The 21,098-nt window shown below is 44.9% G+C and overlaps 1 protein-coding gene across 2 annotated transcripts in view; it reads right to left on the bottom strand.

The window, feature by feature from the left end:
• IMPACT (impact RWD domain protein) overlaps positions 1 to 21,098 on the bottom strand; it is a 219,914-nt gene that overhangs the window by 182,780 nt on the left and 16,036 nt on the right. The gene's annotated exons all lie outside the window — the stretch shown is intronic.

The raw sequence follows: 21,098 nt of genomic DNA, 5'->3' as shown, positions 1-21,098 counted from the left end.
AGTGGGCCATCGCAGTGCCGCCTGCGGTACGCCCGATCCTCCCTGATCTCCAAAAGATGCACCCTCCCTCATGCTTGATTCCTGCTAAAGAGACGACCCCACAGTGGCGTTCACATTGGGATGCATGAGGTGGGGCTCCTCACCATTCACATTGGAAGGGGCCTGCAAGAACAAAAGAACTGCGCACTGCCCAGGGTCCCCTGAATCCAACATTCTCCCCTCAAGCCCCTTACTCACCATCGGTAGGGCCCCCGCCTACGTGCTATTATAGGAAGGGGCATGCGGTGCAGCCTGGCGGCTCATTATCACTGGTAGGTACCGGACTTCAACTGTGCACTGCGTGGTAGCTCCTCCCTGATGGCAAGGTGGGACAGCCCCAGCGTCAACAAGCCCACACAGGCAGAGTGGTGTCCCTCCCCACCCCATTTGCACAGCAGCACATCCCAATGGGCCACAACAGGTGGCTCAGAACTCAAAGACTCCACTGTAGGGGCCCCACTATTGCCCAGGACCACAAAGATCTGCCTGACTGGTGCGTGGCCCACAATGTTGAACCCGCCAACTCCCCCCACTCCGATGATCATTTTGTGGCGTGCAGCAGGAGCGTCCCCTAAAGACTACTGTCGGACACTACCTGCACTCAGACTGGACCTTTCCTGGTTTATGAAGCCTCCTCCTCCCCTTCTTTCTATATCACCACTGAGACCTATGGGAGGCCCAGCTAACTTCACCTGTAACGTAGCATCAAAGTGATTCTGGTTGTGTGTCACTGGCCCCAGAGGTGAATTTCTGCACTCCCGCAGAATCAGCGGGGTGGGACATCCACTTCTGTCTCACTACATCTGAACTAATGCATCACCACGGCATCAGGGATTGGGGCGGGCCAGGAAGATTCTACAGCATTACATTTCCTCAACAGCACCTCCTCCTTCCATTGCTGTACCACCCACGAGAACTACTACATCACTCCGCTCAGTAGGCACCTATATCAGCTTTTCCAATCATCAAGCACACCCAGTCCACCTCATGTGGCAGACATTTGCAAAGCCCCTCAACATGGGCAGACTCTGCTCAGCCACCCTGGCTCCAACTTCAGCAACCACAATTCCACGCACTGCTATCCCTGACACACCACCAGTGGGATCCACTCCAATGGCAACTACATCAGACTCTCTGGACCAAGTACTGGACGCCATAGATCACTCGCGAGTCACCGCAGAGAACCTCAGAGAGCCTGGGTGCTTTAGCCACTGAACTAAGCTTCCTCTGCAATGACCACTGTAAGCTCTCAGAGAGGCTTTCTGAGGGAGAGAAAAAAAACACTGGCCAGCCTCAACCCCATCACAATGGGCAATCAGCGAATCACCCAGGACCTACAGGGATGAGTTTGTCAACAGTAAAATTGAGCAGAATATACTGAAGGTCAGTCGCAGGGACGTAACATACGAATAATGGGCCTACCAAAAGGTGTGGAAGGCCAGGACCCCATACAATACCTGCTTTTCCCCCGATTACACTTGGGCGGTTCAATCGCAGCAGACCTCCTTCTTGGAGGTCAAACGCTGCTTACGCCATTTGGAGGTTCAGTATACACTACTATTCCAGGCTCGCCTCGCGGTAATTCCGACAGAACTACACACTTCTTCACTGACCCAAAACGCCTGGCACTAGACGGATCAGCATCATGGAACCACAGCATCAGACAGCCCCAGACCCCCCTCGCCTTCATCCAAATGAAGACGAAAGCTGCATTAAAAAAATGCAGAAAGAAAAGACGCTGTGGGCGACCTCAGCAACAATACCAAACTTTGAACAGATCATTGAAAATAGAAGGGGTGCCTTGCAAGTGGCAGGGGACTTGGGAACTAACACTGTCACTACAGATGATGAGAAAGGCCCGCATATTTTCACAACTGATAATGACCTCCTCCCCCAGAGGGTCACACCACAAACAGCAGATACCTGGTTGCAGTAGGCTCCCCCCTGTTACACCCACCCAGTTTTAGATGGTTCTACATCCCACATTATACCCATCACCCACACATGGCACGGCGGGCCACAGATGAGCAATCAAACATTAAAAGACAGCTGGGCTGATATATTGGCAGAAATGGTGAGAACCCTTCCCCCTCCACACTACCACCACCACGAGTCACCACTGAGCATGCACGGCATGCACACCGCTGGAAACGTTACTCAGTATACTCTTACATACAGTGCCAGCACGCACAGATACATTTCTTACAAGAGACACACACACATGACGACAGAAGAGCTGGAGCACCTGTGTAAACGCTGGACAGGTTTCCTGTATGCAACCACCTACTCAGCATATGAGCGTGTCGCCTTAATCTGGGTCAGACCCAGCCTCCCCTTCCAGGTAGCAGACACCATCATGGACAAAGAGGGCCACTATGTGCCCCAGGAAGGACTCCTATAAGGCCGTCCCCTACTCCTTGGGAGCATCTGCGCTCCCAACTCTGATTAAAGATCCTTCTGGGCTGCCATTTTGACTCTATTGGCCCACAAAACTTTGCTCCCCTGGACACTTGGCAGTGACTATCATTGCACCCTAGACCTCAACCTTGACAGGCCTCACACCCCCACACTCTCCCCCTCACACACAAACTGCACACCTCTAAAGCTGGGTACACCACTGGTCCCTGATAAATGCCTGCCAGCCTCACAACACCACTAGCAAACTATATGCATTCTATTCAATACTCTACAAGCTCCATATGAGCCTTGATCGCTTCCTATGCTCTGCACCCCTGTCACCCCTGATACAACACTCTGATTACTTAAGCCACAATGCCAATGGGGGGCCCTTTGACCTCAGGCCCCCACTTGACAGACCCAACATGACTGTTTGGACAACACGGTTTTCCAGGAAGAACAGGGAAACCACATCTGACATTACTTTGCAGAGAATCATAACACAGCCTCCACCAGAATGCTGGAATGGGACGCCTTTAAAGCGATGATGCACAGCCTATGCATACAACAGATAGTTGGCGTCCGCAAAGCTCTAGAGAAATCGTAGATGCCGAGAAACCTCTTGCAGACTTGAGTAAGGCGGCACATCGCAACCCCACGAAGGTCCCACAATTCGCAGTTGCAAAAACTGCTAGGTGTGTTAAACCTAATCTACCAGTACCATGTCCATGAGAAGAGCCCCCTAACCCTCATTACCTTGGAATCAGATCTCTAGATCAGACTCTGTGGGACACGAAGACTGGGTCAGCATCAAGGCGACGTGTAGCATAGATAGAGTTGATGGCTTCTCTGTAGTAATCACTCTGATTATCTTGTCTGTGTGAGATGCATTTATACAGATCTGGTAGGACTCTCGATGCAGGTATGTCCCCAAACAATAGATAAGAAAGCATAGTTGGGACATGCAATTATATAAAAAATTCCCTGAAAAGGTACATTATGTTACTGGCACACGAAAGTGGGAAAGTACATAATGTGACAACCTATGTATCTCATTTATCTTTGATGCTGATAGTGACACCTTTACAGAATGGCACTGATAACGTGAAACTAAAAGATCTTCCTGACTATAAACATGGCAGCCATCTTGGAAGAATTATTTACATAAATGTGCTAAAACACAGCAAGCTAAGTAGGTTAAAAGTCACTGGGTGACGGGGGCACAGGCCTGCAAGCCAGAAGGCCAAGCTAACTCCTGATTCCCATTAAAACTAAATAGACTCCACTACACCCTCCCCATTGCCGGAACAAGTATGACGCCATAATGATGATGCCCGAGAAAGTGAATGAACCCAAGCTAAAATGCTATGGACTAAAATGAGCTAAAACATATTAAAATACAACTAAAACCTAAATAAAACTGGTTAAAAATAGCTAAAACATACAAAGAGACACAATGTCGACCATGAAAAGCACACCAGGCCAAAGTTAAAGGCAATGTTGGCAAACTTTAAATTTTTGTATAGGCAAAAGGTCAAATTAATTTAACAGAAGTCATGATCTTAAAGAATGTCTTCGAAGCCATCAAAAGGAAAGGCATCCAAGAAAGAAGCCACATGGTCAGATGTTAGACTGATGACAAGATTGGCAGATGGATCCACGAATCAGTAGTGAGCAACAGTAAGTATCAGATGCAGGATCTCCCACGACGGCAGCACCATCCAAAGTGCCCAAAGGAGCCAGACAGTTCACCAAGGGCAGCTACTAAGTAACCTCGCAAATCAGCCTTAGTCTCATAGGGCATGACCGTGAATGAACCTCATCGGGAACATCAGCAGTCCCTTGTCCACAGGAGGCACTGGCGGAAAGGCAAGGCACACCAAAGGTAGATGTTCAAACAGGCACCAGGTGCAATGAAAGACTGGTTGCACACACAGTAGGACTGGTCAAATGAAAATGATCAATCATGCTCCAATTCTTCCAGCAACGAAGCACCAAAGAACTGTACCATGCGATCATTGCACAGCTGGGCTGGTGGTAGTAACTCCATCATTCCGCTTAGCTGGGAAGGCACAACCACTGCGTATCAGAAACAACAGCAGTAGTATCCCGCCAATCAATACCAAAATCACAGGGAAGCCACCAAACACACACTGGAAAAGAGTGAATGGATGGCTGATGGAATGACTCTGAAGACAGTCTGGAAGATGGACACAAATCCAGACCCAACAGCATTTAAGAAATGGACAATCCCAGTAGTGCTTGAAGCATTGAATATTCTGGATACCAGCTCTCCAAAGTACTTGGGGAAGTTGGTATTTAATATGGATTGTAGCTCGGCTGATGATCTCGCTATCTGGAGAGCATACGGATCTCTAGCCGATGTCAACGCAACCTGATTCTGGAACAGTAGCGCCTTTAGTCTGCTGAGCTTGTTATAATCTACATCAGTAGTATCAACCTGAGACCACATTTCTGCTAGTCTTATCTCTTGTGTTGGGGGAAGGGAATAAAACATGTGCGCGACCTTAGAGACTGAAATTGCATAGGCAATTCCTGGTCGCATACCGCATTCGCTTTGGTAATTTAGCGTTACATAACTTCCATTCTAAAGTACATTAAATGCCGGAAGACTCAAAGGGACGGTAGTACCCTTCAGAACACAGGCCAAGATTGCGACCCCTGCATTGCAAAGGCCATGAAGGGACACCAGTTTGCAGCTCATGGAATGACTAACAGTAGTCTCACATTCAATTCCGCTAAGAAAGTTCAGACACATATATTCAAAGGGCAACTCCCTCCCTTCTTTAATATAGTTATTGCCTAGTTCCTCGTACCTGCCCACGGCAAGGTGTTTCAAGCATTTCGAAAAACGAAAAGTGGAAATGGGCGCATTTATAATGCCATGTACGAGCCAAACTGTCAATGGACTCTCTGCAACTGTGAAAGGCAACTTTTCTAATTTTTCTATGTGAAGCATTGTAAAACTTGCTTCCCTTTTAGCTATTGTCTGTTGTTCCCTGGATAAATTAAAAGCAGAAAACAAGTCATTACTGGTAATGTACTTCCATGGAACATGGCTGTTTTTCAGAATCTGTAGTATCCAAACTAACTATATGATGGAACGCAGCTGACTTCGTCCATGGTGTAAAAGGGACATTGTACTGTATTGTGATAGTATTTATATAGCGCTTACTACCCCTGACGAGGCGTAGAAACGCTTTTCGGCTAGTAGCACGCTACTCCGGAGCCCAAAAGGAATTAGTGGTGGATTAGTATAGGGAAATATGAGTACAGTTTTAGTATTAATATGAGTTAATTTGAGCCGCGAATATGTGAGTTTGTTAGTTGGATTGACTGGAGTAATGGAGGGGTGGAGGAGGGAAGAATCCAGAAGTGTTAAATGGGAGTTTATGGTAATAGGATTTAGGCTTGGGATGAGTAAAGGGGGGATGGAGGAGAGAAGAGTCTGTAGAAAGGGTTAGGGAGATCATAGTAGCAGGTTGAAATATATGAGGGAGAATTTAGTAGGGTTGTTTGGGAGATCATGGTAGTAAAGTGAGGTTTGGGCAAGTTAGATGTGGAAGAGGAGGGAAGAGCTTAGGCAGGGTTATTTAGGAGATGGAAGTAGTAGAATGGATTTGGGATGAGTCAGAGTGGGAATGGAGATTGATAGAGACATGACATATGGTGGTGGGTAGACAAAGTGTGACATAAAATGAGAGCAGGGATTCATAAGTATCTAATATAACTTATCTAGGAGCTATGCAATGACCTATGAACAAGTTAAGTATTGAATAACAAACATATATATATATATATATATACATATATACACACACACACACGAATATACACACACACACGAATACACACATATGCATACATGTACATATTTAAACCATGAGTAAATATACATTAGTTAAACAGGTTTAAAGAGTATGTGTGTAGTTTATTGTTATGACATAGTAGTGATACATATTTTCTAAAGAACTATATATAACTAGAATATACACAATCAGATAAAAAATATTTATCAACATAGGCATATGAGTCCATTGCTGTTTGAATATGGTGATTATGAAGGAAAGGGCCAACTCTTAAGTAGTTTTCTGAAGACAAGATAGTTATCTGTGGCTCTGTAGGTGTGTTAAATATTTTAACACTGTTGTGTCCTTAGTTTTTTTTATTTAATAAGCCTCTTTTAAGACACTATAAGGAGCATTGATTCCACTTAGCAATGTGGCACTTTCTTGTTTGCTTTCATGCGTCTCTAAGAACAGCCACTATATTCTCTGGTATTTTTAGATGACCAAATTCTAAGCATTCGGGAGCCAGTCTGCCAGGCTTAAAGGCTCTGGTTCTGGGTGTAGCACACTTCCTTCTTCCACTGACAACAGGTCTTGTTATATTGGTAGTTTTAGAATGATCCCTTGTGCCATTTCCATCAGCCCTGTAAACCAAGTCTGCCTTGCCTACTGAGGGGCAATTAGTATTAGAGTCATCTTGCTTCTCCTGCATTTCTTGATCACCCTGTGTAACAGTGGTATCGGCAGAAAAGCATATGCAAATATCCCTGATATGTCATGTAATACTGAATGATGTCAATCGCAGATGACACAATGTTATTAAGGGAATAAATCCTGCTGGACAGAGTGTTCATGCTGTTGTCGACAACAGCTAAAGCCTTTTTTAAATTCTCTTTATCTACTTGCCTTAAACGCGCAGCATCTTCTATTTGAGGAAGCTTCCAGATCTCATTGTTATGGTATAGATGAATCTTTTACAGCATGTTTTTCTCGGACCTAACAAGAAGTCCTACAAGTCTATATTCTCAGAAAGAGTATTAAGATGTTCCTTAACTGCTGCTAAGGTGTTAGTCTGTAACCTTTGTTGGCACAGCTTACCCACATTGTACTTTTTAACTATTTTAGAGTGTTGACCTGAGACAAAGCGAGGGTCTGGCCGGCTAATCTTGAAACTGCTTGAGAAATTTCCAAAACGCGCCCGACACTCATTTGTGTCCACTGGCCATAATAATGACCTGCCGGGACTGGAAAGTGAAGAATTATAGATACCAGCCTGAACCTTTGCATCTAGGTCTTCCTCTGTGACATTCAGGAAGGACTGCCAATCAGTGGATTTCGCTGGTGTGGGGATACTGGGCGCATTCATTTCCTTCATTTTTGCTTACCACAGACAGGATGTCTGTTGAATAGTGTCATTTAAAAAGATCATTTGCACAGGAATAAGGCACACTCTAAATAAAGCTTCCCTTCCCTGAATTTGCCAATCTTATGTTCCCCATACACTCTTGATATCAATGGTGTTCTTCCAGTATTCATAACCTTCAACTGCCAAACGGGAAACAAAGGAATCTAAATAACTCAATTTTGTGTTAGTTAGCAACATTTTTTTAATTGTTGAATGAGGTAATTTGTATTAGTATGACCGAATTTTTAGTATCATGCCCAGAAAAATAAGTTAATTTATCGGAATAATGTTTTGGGCTCCCCACAGGTGGAGTTCTACAGTGTTCCCACTGTATGTAATTGAATACTGATCTGTGTCTAGTTGCACAGTGCAGGTAGTAATGTCCCCAGTTGTTATAACAGAACATTTCCCCATAATTCTTTGTGTTGGTGTACACATCATCACTTTCAAATACAGTGTAGTCCTTCATTTCAGTTAACATGGAATGAACTGTCTGGGCATCCCAATCATCAGATATAACACCAGGTGTAATTGCATCAATCACTGAAATTTTGAAGACATACGAAATTTGAATGACCTCAGTATGCCAACATATATCAAATGGAACTTTACCCCACACGATCCAATCAGCAATCGGTACTGCTGAAATGTTCACAAGGGAAAAGTCTCTTTGGACCTTATGTGAGAAAAGATATGGAGTTAGGACTTCATCCAAAGGTTCAACAGAGGAGTGATCAGGAAGGAAATGACCATTTATAAGCAGGAAGAAAACAGTCACAAACCCAATCCATAGAAAAAAATGCAAGCAATGTCAGAAATAACTACAGATAGTTCCATGGATAAATTAAATAGTTATTTTTAAGCCATCTATACAGCTTAAGTGTCTCTGAAACAGTTTCAATAGCAGGTGCGGATGAAGTTGAGGAAAAGTCATCAGTGTCGATGAAGTAACCAGAAGCAGTCTCTGCAAACACAGGTGCTGATGCATTACTAGTGGATGAGTCCACTTCATGTGGAGGCTCGTAGCAGATGATATTGTCAGTTTGTGTAGTGTTGAAATTGAATATAGCCACATCTTGGACAGGTGTTGTCATTGAAGTGGCAAGTACAATCAGCAAAAGATCATTTTCTGCTTTCCCTATGCTCGAGGAGGCATTTCCAGCATTGTTGGATCTGCTGTTGCAATCAGAAGAGTTATTTCTTCTTCAAAGAGGTATGTCCTGTTGGGTAGTGAGAGAGGACCGGGAACTACCCAAGCGACCTCTGGGTCTACTATGCAGGATCAGCCATGTGGTGAAGTTTGATGTTGTCAATCGAGATGAATCTGTTTGCTTTGGAAACAGGCAGCGGTGGTAGGATGACAGTTCTGGTACCTTGTATTCCCAGGACTTGGACCGGTGCTCTGTAGGATGGGCCGAAATCCTTCTTCACAGTAATCTTCTCACGAACCAGATCCCGAACTTTAGGAATTTAGCCTGTAGAAGTTGTTGGCAAATCCCTTATTCCTGAGGTGGCAGCAATGGCAGATGATTTATCATCATAAAATTGCTGAACCTCCTGTAAGACCGTGAGACACTCATTTATGTCAAAAGGTGTATCTTCTGCCACCAAACCAGGGCCACCAAGATCTGGGACATACCAGGTATCCCAGGAGAACCTCATAGGGAGGGCGTCCCCAGGGACCTTATTGGCAGATTATTCAGTGCTCTCTGGACCCCATTTAGGTAATGAAGCAAACTGTGGCCAGAACCTAATACTCTAGCTTTTAAGGACTGCTTTAGGTCTTGATTCCTCGTCTTCACAACCGAATTTCCTTCGTGATGATAAGGTGAGGAGTAATAGAGTTCAAGACACATCGTCCCCATGGTGTCTCTAAATGCCTTAGACGCAAAAGCAGGGCCCTGGTCCGAATGGAATGCTGCATCTGCATATGTACCAATAAAGATCAGCAAGTCTTTTATAACAGTTCAAGCATCAGCCAACCGCTGTGGCCATACCCACAGGAATCTAGAACAAGAATCTACAGCGACTAAGATGTATTTGTATGCACCATCAGGATGTAGAGGACCACAATGGTCCAGGTACACAAACTGTAGTGGCCTGTTGGACATTAAGAGAGATGTCTGCAGAAGGAGTTTGATGTTTGAGCTCTTTATCTGCTGGCAGATGTCACAGCAAAGGACATATTGCTTGGTATGCTTGCATAGACAGGGCCACCAGAAGCGTTTCTGTAAGAGTGTGACCAGGGCCGCAATACCAGCATGTGCTGAAGCAACACGCTCATGCGCTGCTTTTATTAGATCTAATCTCTGGTCTTGGTTGGGGATCACTCCATCTCCAACCCCAGAAAGTGTTGCGTAGGCAACATTCTGTGCACTGATGTGGTAAGAGTATTTTGCAGGGCATGCTTTTGGGAAATGCTTGCCTTCAGCCGAAGCTTCCACAGCAGCCAAAATGTCATCATCCAGTCTTGTCTAAGAACGAGTCACTGCAGCCACAGAAGCCATAGCTACTGCAGATTTTGCTGCTCACCAGCCAAATTATTGCCAATAACGTGTTCTCCTACACGTTGGTGGCTTAATGTATGGACTACATGAGCACTTGGTAGTTTATCCTTCAGGTCAGACACCCTCCCACAAAGAGTTCTGTCTTTCATGGTGTTCCTTTTGGAATCTCTAAACTTGTTCAGTCGCCAATGATTAAGATAATCATTGTAGGACTGGACGCAGTAGTAGGAGTCACAGACAATCAAAGTGAGTAGTCCTGGCTCTGTATGCTCTAGCGCTAAAATAAGGGCTTTGAATTCAGCCAGGTGTGCTGTGAAGTCTCCTAGGGTATGCATGTAGGTATTGTGAGGGTGGAATACACTATCCTTCATAACTCCGCTCACAGCTGTGCAAGCGGCTGAGTATTGATGTTTAGTACCCACAGCTGGTTGTGCTGAAGCATCAGTGTAGATGACAGTATGGTATATGTCAAGTGGCAAGATGTCGAGAGGTGCGGGGTACTACTGTTTGTACTAGAGAAATTCTTGTGTCTGAAGTTTTGGATCAAAGATGTAATCAACATAGGTGGCAGTCACGGAGGTTGCCCACTGAATCCAGCGTGGATGTAGGGCTTTAGCATTAGGAACGGCAGCTTTGGTGACGGCTTCTAAGGCTGGCACCAGGGTAACAACAATAATGTGTTTCCCTTGGGCAAGTGGTCTCTCCTTGAAGACATCCATCTGTACAGCAGTCAGAATTTTTTCTGTGGGTGCAAAACATTGTTCTGCATTGGACTATAAGTGTGATTCATATGCTATGGGCACGGTGCCGCCTTCATGAAAGGTGACATAAGTGAACCAAATGGCACCAGATGACCAAATTGGTTTTATTTTCCCGGTGTGTAAGTGTTTTGCTTCTATCATGTCCTTTTGCAGTCCTCTAAGGATGAGTGTGTGTTCTATTGTCCAGTATTGGCTAGAAAAATCAGGGCGTATTAAGTCACAGAGTGGCTTGATACATTGTCTGACAAGAATAAGATTTAAAGACATCTTAATTGCTAATTCAGTATCTGACTGAACGGAACACCTCTTCTTTGTCCACTTGCCAGAAATGACGAGTGGAGCGTAAACATAGCTCGACCTCATAAAATAAAACTCGCCATAGTGAGTGGTCGAGTAGATTTTTCGAGCCCTGAGTGAATCAGTATATCTGTCAGGAGCTTTTATAGTTTCTCTAGTTCTGAGATTATATCTCCTGTCGGAGTTCTCCGGGTGTAATGAATCTGCTCTCCGACTTCGTCTGTCTTTAATTTGTTTTTGTCTATCCCAGCTCTTTTTAGAACTCTCCTGTGCTTGTTCAGTACCTTCGTTAGGGGTAGTACTTTGTATTTCAGGATTTTTCGGCTTGGCTTCCAAACTATGCCGTCCTATACTGGTATAGGAAATTTTCAGTAGTTGTTTCTCCTGATCCAAAATGTGGAATCTCCCGGAGACGCTGAAGTATAGCCAGTGCTACCGCTTCCCCTTTAATATTACTGAGTATGATTGAGGAGACTGCGTAAAAGTTACCCATAAATTTGTTTTAACACTTCCGGTAAATTGGCAAGTGTCGGGATACGATGTGTGGTAGTATAAATTGCACCAAAGACTACCCCATGTGGCACAGTCGTCCACTGAGGGCACCATCCTGAAGAGCAAGCACATTGTAAGAATTCTATGTTTTTCCTGTGGTCCCGTATGGGGAAACACAGCTTCCAGCTGATTAGTTTTCTGGGCTATCTAGAATGGGATTTTCTCTTGTTCTGAGGGCACTTTACTCACAACAGAATGTACTGCTTGTGGATTAATCCCAGTAGTAGCAAACTGGTAACCAGCAGGTGCTTGTGGTGCTGGACGCGCTGCTGTAGTGTTCAAAGTTGGCATTACGAACTGAACAAGTCGTCTATATTGCGTTACTATCTCAAGGTATAGATTATGCAGATCTGCTGCCTGCATGTTTTGTACACCGGAGTGAGGTGTATATGTGGCAAACATAGGCCACTTTGGTCCTTTGTTACCTAAGGACCTAATCTCACAGGTTGTATTACGTGTGGTAGGGCGCCATTAAACCAGTTCTGATGTTCTTGATAAATAATCGGAATTTCAAGATACTGGTATGCTTGGTACCGTTGAGGTACGTTCACATTTCTGTATGTGTGAAATGCGAACGATCTTTGGTCTTCCTCAGGAAAGGTGACCCAAGAGTAGAATGTTTCTGCTGGTAAGCTTCACTAGCTTCTACTATAAATGTGACATCCCTGCCCTCATCGGTTAACCCATGCGCTACTAGGTGCAGTGTTAATGCTTGTCTGGCATTCTCAGGAATGTCTATGGTGTTCGCCAAATTGTGAAATCAGTAAAGAGATGGAACACCAAGTGGGGAGAAAAGTCCTTTTAATAGTTCAAGCTCGAACAAACTACAGCTTAGTTAGGTGCTCCCTGTCCAGCTGAGGAGGATCTTCCCCAAGACCACGGATGTCTCCGTATAATAGTACTTAGGGTACCTGTTGTATGTGAGACAATGATAGTCAGGGTATCCGTAAATTAGTGCCTAAACACCATCGTTGGTGGTGCCAACTCATAGTTTGACTCTTGCTCTAGGCAAGACTGCTGGTTTAAGGATGACAGTACTTATGTTTGTAGGGGACTAGGCCAATCCTACAACAAGTCGTAACTGTCGTCCCAACCCTCCCGGCTCACAAACAGTACCTCACCAAACACCCAAACAGTAAAAGGTGATTTGTGGCAACCTTCACGCATAGACTCAAGTGTGCGACATCTCAGGGAGGTCGTGGTTAAACAGAGATTACCACTTTCTCACATAAAAAACTTGTCTCCATCAAACACAGGCAATGAAAGAGATGCAGTAAAGTTTTCAATAGGTTTTAATAACAAGACTGCAATCTAGGATAAACTGAGTGTGCTGCAATGATTAGCATAATGAACAATGCAAGAAACAGAATGGTAAAAACGAGAGTCATGAACACAAAGACCCCCACCATCTTGCAATAGTATGCAACATGAAAAAGATGTGAAATAGGCTCGAATACCCTAGTCTCTAACCTAAAGAGAGCTAGGTGTGTTAAACTTAATCTGCCCGTAACATGTCCATGAGAAGAGCCCCCCAACCCTCATTACCTTGGAATAAGGCCTTTAGATCAAACTCCGTGGGGACACAAAGACTGGGTCAGCATCAAGGCGACGTGCAGCATAGATAGTGTCGATGACATCTGGTAGGAATACCTCTGATTATCTTATCTGTGTGAGATGTATTTATACATATCTGGTAGGGCACCTGACGCAGGTATGTTCCCAAACAATAAATAAAAAGGCATGCTTGGGTGACAATTCTGTAAACAATTCCCTGAAAAGATACATTGTGTTACTGCCACACAAAAATGGGAAAGTACAGAATGTGACAACCTACGTATCTCTTTTATCTTCGAAGCTAATATTGACGCCTTTACAGAATGGCACTGATAACGTGAAACTAAAACATCTTCCTAACTATGAACATGGCAGTCATCTTGGAAGCATTAATTAAATAGATGTGCTAAAGCAGAGCAAGCTAGGTAGGTTAAAAGTCACTGGGTGACAGGGACACAGGTCTGCAAGCCACAAGGCTCAGCTAACTCTTGATTCCCATTAGAACTAAATAGGATCCACTACAACGCAAAGGGGGATGGGCAAACAGGTCGCTCTCCAATACAAGGAAGTGCGCAATTTGCGCAAATGTCCTATTTCCTCCCACTGGGCTACCCTCCTTTTGCAGTTTCTACAATGCAGCAGCAAAGATGATCACCCCCCGGGGACAGGCTCATGACAACCCCGTTGCCCGATGCTGCAGCCATGATGAATCTCCCTCTCACCATACTCTCAACATATCTCCCCTTCTTTCCTCAGCTACCAGCTCCAAGTCACATGGCCCACACCTATTCGTCTCAACCGTTTAAAGCCATATCCTGTTGCTCCCCTCCCTCCTGCTTACCCTAACCCATTTACACCCCAGTTTGCGAACCAGACCCCAGTTTTTATTCCTATGACAGCACACCCCTAACTTTCTAACATGTACATTGAACACATCCACGTCTGCAACGTATCTCCCCGACATGTCTGCAGACTTCTTATCTATGTTCAATGTCTCAAAACATGTATGGATATGTTCGTTCAAAACAGCCAAATATTGCCAATTCTACCTGTTGATACTTCTAAAAAAACTATTACAAACTATTTAAAAAAATAAATAGTGGTGGACAAAAGGACAGAGAGAGTGAATAGAGATGTGATGTAGTCAGGGTATCGGAGACTGTTTCGGGCGTGGTGGTAGAGAAGAAGTGGGAGTGCTCATTGTTTTTTACTGTTCCCTGCTGAAATATTTGGTGTTTGGCATGTAAAAGGAAAATAAAACCAATAAAATGTATTTCAACTAAACATGTTGCAAATGCAAGAAGTCAGAAAGCCAGTTTCATGATGGGTCTCTCAGCTTATTAGACAGACACTAAAGCCCAAAAACATAATAAGCAGACACGCTTTCCTCTAAATGTGTCCATATAATTGAACAGTGGTTCATCATGTGAAGACTGGATTTGGAGGCCAGAATGGCAAGACCATGAAGGATACCAAGAGATACAGCATGGTGACAGAAGTACAAAGACACTGAAATGCTGCACATCCTATATAAAGCCTAAATATTAAATAACTAGTTCAAGTATTTAAGGTCTAAAAGTGTATCTTTTTATTCTGCCAGACTCCCATTAAATATAAAAGATTCACTCAAAGGGTGAATGAGATGGCAGTGGGTGAACAAGACACTGCCCAAGGCTCCGGGTGCTCATTGCATCAGTGACATGCAAAGAACCATATGGCTCCAAATGACTGGATTGAGTGACAGTGACTGTGATCAGGACTGTTACTGTCAGCGTGGCTGATGGTATTATCTAAACAAAAGGTAAAGTAACAGAGCAGTGAGCTAGGGCTGCACATGGCTCTGTAACACTTACTGATCAATTTAGACTTGGACTGCATCTCCAACTACAGCATGGCATTGATAAATATTACTGGGAAAGACATTGCAAGGTCTGGATGTCATTTATATCAGCTGCCCAACGCTACGGAAAGTGTAGACTCAGTATGTTATCATGACAAAGAGAATTTGACCAGAGCTAATGCACAAGAGACGTCTCTGGTGACCCCCACACTAATAGCAATTATCAACTTGTTGGTGCGATCCAGAAAATAATTTGCTGTCTGTTTCTGGGAGATAATAGAAGTGAAAGCACAAACATTGAGCTATTGCACATCCTTTTCAAAATAAAGCTGCACTGGAAGAGCAATACCAGTGTGGCAAAGACTGAAAAAGTTTTCTGGTGTGATTCAACAACCAGATAGGGTTAGAATCTAGAAAACCATCAGCTAAGGCAGACTCTACAGCAACCTAACATTTATAAGAACATAGAAGTGTCGGACATGTGCTACTTTGTGAGCCAACTCCTACAACAAGCACTCCCTAACTTGTCAGATGTGGCTTTTATACAGGAGATACAGAGCACATACAGTTAAAGAAAAAGAAAAAGAAAAATATTAACAAACTATACTTCCTAATCGCCTGTTTTTTAATTTCAAGACTCAGCCAAGGCAAAGCTTCAAGAAATATAGGATTCAGCCAAACAAGGCAATACCAGCAGAGACCGGGATATGCTCAGATATGCAGTAACAAGTGTAGAGAGAAAAATGTTGGACTCAGAATTGAGATGTTTAAAGCAAGCTTTTTTGAACTGTTTCAACCGAAGGGAAGGTGAGAAGCATCAAGTCTCATCTCTTTAATATCAATTATATCATCATTGACAGCCATTGACAGCACAACAGTATTGCAGTTTGATCTAACGTTAATTTTGAAGTTAGCTCTTTGTCATTAATTTAAATTATTAAAATAAGCATACATGGGAATAAGTGGTAAAAACATAGGTTTGCCTGGAGTGCAGCAGGATTGTGGTTTATTGCTAGGTTAGCAAGGAAGGTATGGGTAAGCTAATGATGAGAGAGAGGGAGGTCTGTTGGAGCATGGGCACAGTACGAAGGAGCAGGGGGAAGGATCGGATCAAGGAGGACATAAGGTATTGGTGGTGTAGGGTTAGAATGGGTAGAAAATAGAAAACAACAGTGGAACTTGAGGTATTGATGTGATGCATTATGTCTCTCATACTTCGGATTACTACTTGCAAAGTCAAAACACAAAATATACAATCCAGACAGTCACAGGGCTAAATTGTAGCATCTCAAACAGTTCATTGCCTCCTCTCAGGAGACAAGTGTAGCATATAGGGAATGCCAAATATATACTGACTCAATAGAAGAGCTCTCTTCACTACCACCCAGACAGCTTTGCTAACTTTTGACTACCTTATTATTTAGCCCTGATTATTTGGTAATATTTCACAAATGTGACCCAAGTTACCACTGAGCTCTGATCACGGTAGCCTGTGATACACAAATATTTAACACATGTTTTATTTATGGCCACAATTTAGATTTGTTGAGGGTCTAGAAGGAGGAATTAACTAACATGGTCATCCTTAGAGGCTCACTGGTATTAACCCGCAAATTAAACCTTGTAATGCATAATTAGTCCTTCTCTTAACATCATAAATGCACACCGGTGAGCCAGGGAATGTCTGGTATGAGGTACCATCAAACCTTAAAATTCTGTATTAGACCTTTCTGGCCTCTGGCAAATCAAGAATCCACAAGGACAAGTTTATGTCTTTTGTTTGAGTCACAAAGGCAATACCAAACTGATTACTTGTGGCTGGCATAATATGGCCAAAACAACAGATTAGTGTTTGCATTAGATCTTGGTTTTTTATCATACTAGGGCCTAAAATTCTGATGGTTTCCCCCACCCAGCCAATTAAGGATATTTAGGAGGATACTCCTGAATGATGATCGATTTCTCACAAAAGGAAATGGAGATTATTTTTGGGTCTGGCAAGATGCAGCTTTAGCCAACACCAAAATTCAGGTCATAGCAAATAAGCATTTAGATGCTCATTAATTCTGGCTTTTTTGCAAGCTTGAAAACATAGGCAATATGGAAAGAAATGTGGCAAACGTTTAAAAAATAAAGGTGTGGCTCAGAAACCAGACTTAATAATGAAGCACGCACCTTTTTAGACAGCTGTGCACACGAGCACTAAAAATTCAGTGACTCACAGTGCAAGGGAGACAATAGGTGAAGTAGGCTGACCCACTGCCCCATGCCGTATACTGTCACAATAGTTTGTTAATAAGATCTTCACAGGTGTGTTTATTTGTATCTTTCACAGTGATGCAACTTAGGTCTGCTGACTTTATTTATAATTTTTTTATTTTATCAACATTTCACTTAAAGGGAATGGGCAGCAGCTAAAGAACTAGGTCACGTTCATGGCCTTGGTAACAAGCCATGTGGGATATTTTCTGAGTGATGGGTGTGGTCAGGGGCACAGGGTAAGCCCAATTGGCATCTGAGATATACAGTCAACACCATATGCGGGGGTCTCTGGGATACTTCCAAATTAGCTCAGTATGATTGGTGCCTCGGTTGTGAGATTGTGTACTGTTTTATATATTAGGTCTCAACTTTTTTTGTACTTGTTGGAGTGGATGGCCACTCTCTATCCAGTTGTATGAAAATCTATAAAGAGATTTCTAAAAAAATAAAAATAAAAATTAAACAAAAATGTGTTGGCGTCTCTCATACCAGCAGCATATCAAGCTGCCACTTCCTTTAAAGAGCCTCATTTTAAAATGTACCACCAATTTACTGGAAGTCTGCCTAAAACTCCCCACCAGCAAAATGAAATGTGCAGGCAGTTGAGGTTGGGTAATGGAGCGGTGAACGGTCATACAAGCACCATGCCTGTAAGGCGGAATGCAACATAAGCGGGGAGACAAAAAAAAATTAAAAAAAAACAAGTCCCAAAGACCCAAACTGTTCCCTACCCGGATAATCACAGTGCAGGAGCAGACCATAACCTGCATTTGCACAAGTAAATCAAGCAGAAATGACAATCAGCATCTAATTAGAGCCCTAGCCTACTTGCTTTAAAGGTACCCTATGGGCACAGAGAAACAACAGAACTTAGTAAAGAGGAAATGTCCTATTGAAGGTAGATTGCACCTGGTGTGAAGAGGCCTTGCACCTTTCATCATATCTGCTTGTTAAAAGGTCTGTGCATGTAGAGTCAAATCTCATCAAGGAGAACTGGGACAAGTAAGGATGGACAGGGTAATTCTTCATTATGACTGTGGAAAATCGAAGCGTGTGAAGTATCAATTCTGAGCATGAACAAAGATCATGCGCAGCAGGAGGGTGGGTGGCTGTGGAGGAGGAGAATGAGGGCTGTGGGTGTGGGAATGGATGTTGTGGTCAGGCTCAGCACCCAACCTCCACTGCACACAGCTGAAAGTCATGGCCAGCAGGGGCGTTGGTGAGAGGTAACCTGAAGGTGCTGAGTATATACTCAATTTTGAATATGACCAAAAAACTAAATCACAAAAAAACAACAAAAGACCAACGGATTAAATGACATTACAGCCAAGTAGGATAATAAAATCTAAATTGAGTTAAAAAACAGAAATTCACTGGAAAAGCCAAGGTTAAAGTGCCTTTATAGTTAGGTGTTGAAATGAGATAAGAAATAATGGTTAAAAAATGAAAAACCCTTAAAAGTCGCCTGCTACATTTTAGTGAATTAATTGTAACTTCTGCCCCTGGCATACACTGCTTATGACCTTCAACCTTACCATATTACATCTCTCATGACATTATAAATGAAGTTGTTGACATCACCAAAGGTTACAGGGACGTTATATTTAGGCCCACTTTTAAAACATACAAAACCACTGAAATTAATTTGTTATCTCAAGCAACTATAACTTGTGCCTTGGTAGGTGTGGCTTGGCCGTCCCGCAAATGGCCGCCACTGTGTGAGGCTCCGCTGGGCAGAAGCGATTCTTCTGCTGGTGAGGCGTGAGGCGTGCGCCTCACGACTCACGAGGGCGGCACTGGGCCTGGCGCCATCCTTCCTGAATTGACGCGGGAGCCGCCTAGAGTAGATGCGCTCCCGCGGTTGGAAGTGAGGTGCGGCCGCTCCCTTCCCGTGTTCTCCTATCTATTCTCGGCCCGGCGGTGCATCCGAGGGGCCGTATCGGCACAGGCCCTCGGGAGTCACAGTGCGGGCGCGGAGTGCCTGGGCCTACGGGCTGGGCTACTCTGGTGCTCCGCTCCGCCACGTGGCCTAGTGGAAAAGCTCTGGGTTCCCCGGTATGCTTGTGCCCTGTGGTCTTGCCGCAACTTGCTGCGGGGGGGGTGCGCGTGTGACAGGTGACCCCCCCTTATTTTTTGGGTGCCTTATTTTGGGGGCCCCTGCCTGACGCTCAGACGTGGCCTCCTGCCTCTGCCCATATAGGCGGCACCTGTGGTCGATGGCGCATGGCGGCGGCGCCTGTGCCTGTGGGGTGGCGCCCATATTGAAGGGCCTGGCGCTACGTGCTGGGGACCATCCAGCCTTGCCCTGCTGCGTGGGAGGAGCGTTCGGTCTGTGACCCCCCCTATTTATTTATTTTTTAGGTGGCATATTCTGGGGTCCTGCCTGACGCCTCGGAGGCAGGCCTCTTGTTGTGGCCTTTTGGAGCGACCCCTGTGGCTGGGGACACGTGGCTGCAGCTTTGGCTGCCGCGTCTAGGACAGAGAGGCAGCACCTACATTGGAGGGCCTTGGCGCTGCGGACCGGAGGCCATCCTGTCTCATTTCAGCTGCGAGGTGCTGTGTTTCACTGGAGTCTACAGGCGGGGGGGCCTGGCCCCAGGCGCCTTGGGTGACTGCTGGTGCCCCTGCCCTCCTTCTCGCTTGGTTGGCTGCCCTTGCTGGCGCCCTTTGAGGTGCTCACCTGAGTTATGTAGAAAGTGCTGTTCACCATGGGTAAGGCGGATCAAAAGCAGCCCAAACTTACCTTTGAGGGCAAGAAGAAGAACAACCAAGTTGGTCGGACGTCTGACGATCCACCTCAAGAGGAGGACGTCTCATCGCCCTCTGTGAAAGCTATGTTCGTGGACCTCAAACATAGCCTGGCTAGCAATGATGGGAAGCTGAATCACCGGACTGAACAGATGGACCATTTGAAGGAGAGCGTGGACAGCCACGCTACCCGGCTTGAGCACGTGGAGTCTCGCACACCGGATTTAGAGGATGGTCGTGTGCAGAAGGTGAGAAGCTGCTGCGGATGGAGCGGGTGTTAGAACTTATCTGCAATAAAAACGAGGACTTTGAGGCCCGGTCCCGCCGCAAAAATGTGCGTATTTTAGGTCTGCCGGAGTCGACGGCTATGGGTCGTATGGAGACTATGTTTGCATCGCTATTCCCTGGTGAGCTATCTCAGGTGCTGGTGGTGGAGCGGGCACACCGGTCCACTTGGGGAGGTTTCTGGATGGCCTCGCTGATGCCCCCTTGAATGAATCCTCTTAAACTGAGCATTGTGTTGTCTTGGGTTTTGTGTTCGGGTCAGGGTGAGTTTGTCGGACTGGCCCGACTGGGGAGGCCAGCGTGGGTGAGGGGGGTTGAAGGAGTTGCTGATGTTCTACCTTTTTCCCTCTCTTTTTCTTCCTCTTTCCTTAGCAGCTGCTGCGTTGTGTGGAATGGTTGTTGAGGGCGTGCGTCTGGATGGCTGTTGGAGCGGTGACTACCGGTGCCACAGCTGTTAGGTGTCTCACTTGGAATGTCAGGGGGCTCAATGATGGTCGCAAGATGCGCTTGGTATCAGCTTATGTGCAGCGCCATGCGATAGATATTTGCATACTTCAGGAGACCCACTTGTATGAGAGCGAGAGTGAGAGCTGGCTGGATAGGAAAGAACCATATGGTGATGTGCTCGGGCTGTGCGCGAGG

The sequence above is a fragment of the Pleurodeles waltl genome, chromosome 2_2, assembly GCF_031143425.1.
Source record: "Pleurodeles waltl isolate 20211129_DDA chromosome 2_2, aPleWal1.hap1.20221129, whole genome shotgun sequence".
In the NCBI taxonomy this organism is placed as follows: Eukaryota; Metazoa; Chordata; class Amphibia; order Caudata; family Salamandridae; genus Pleurodeles; species Pleurodeles waltl.
This window is presented reverse-complemented; position numbering and strand designations above follow the sequence as displayed.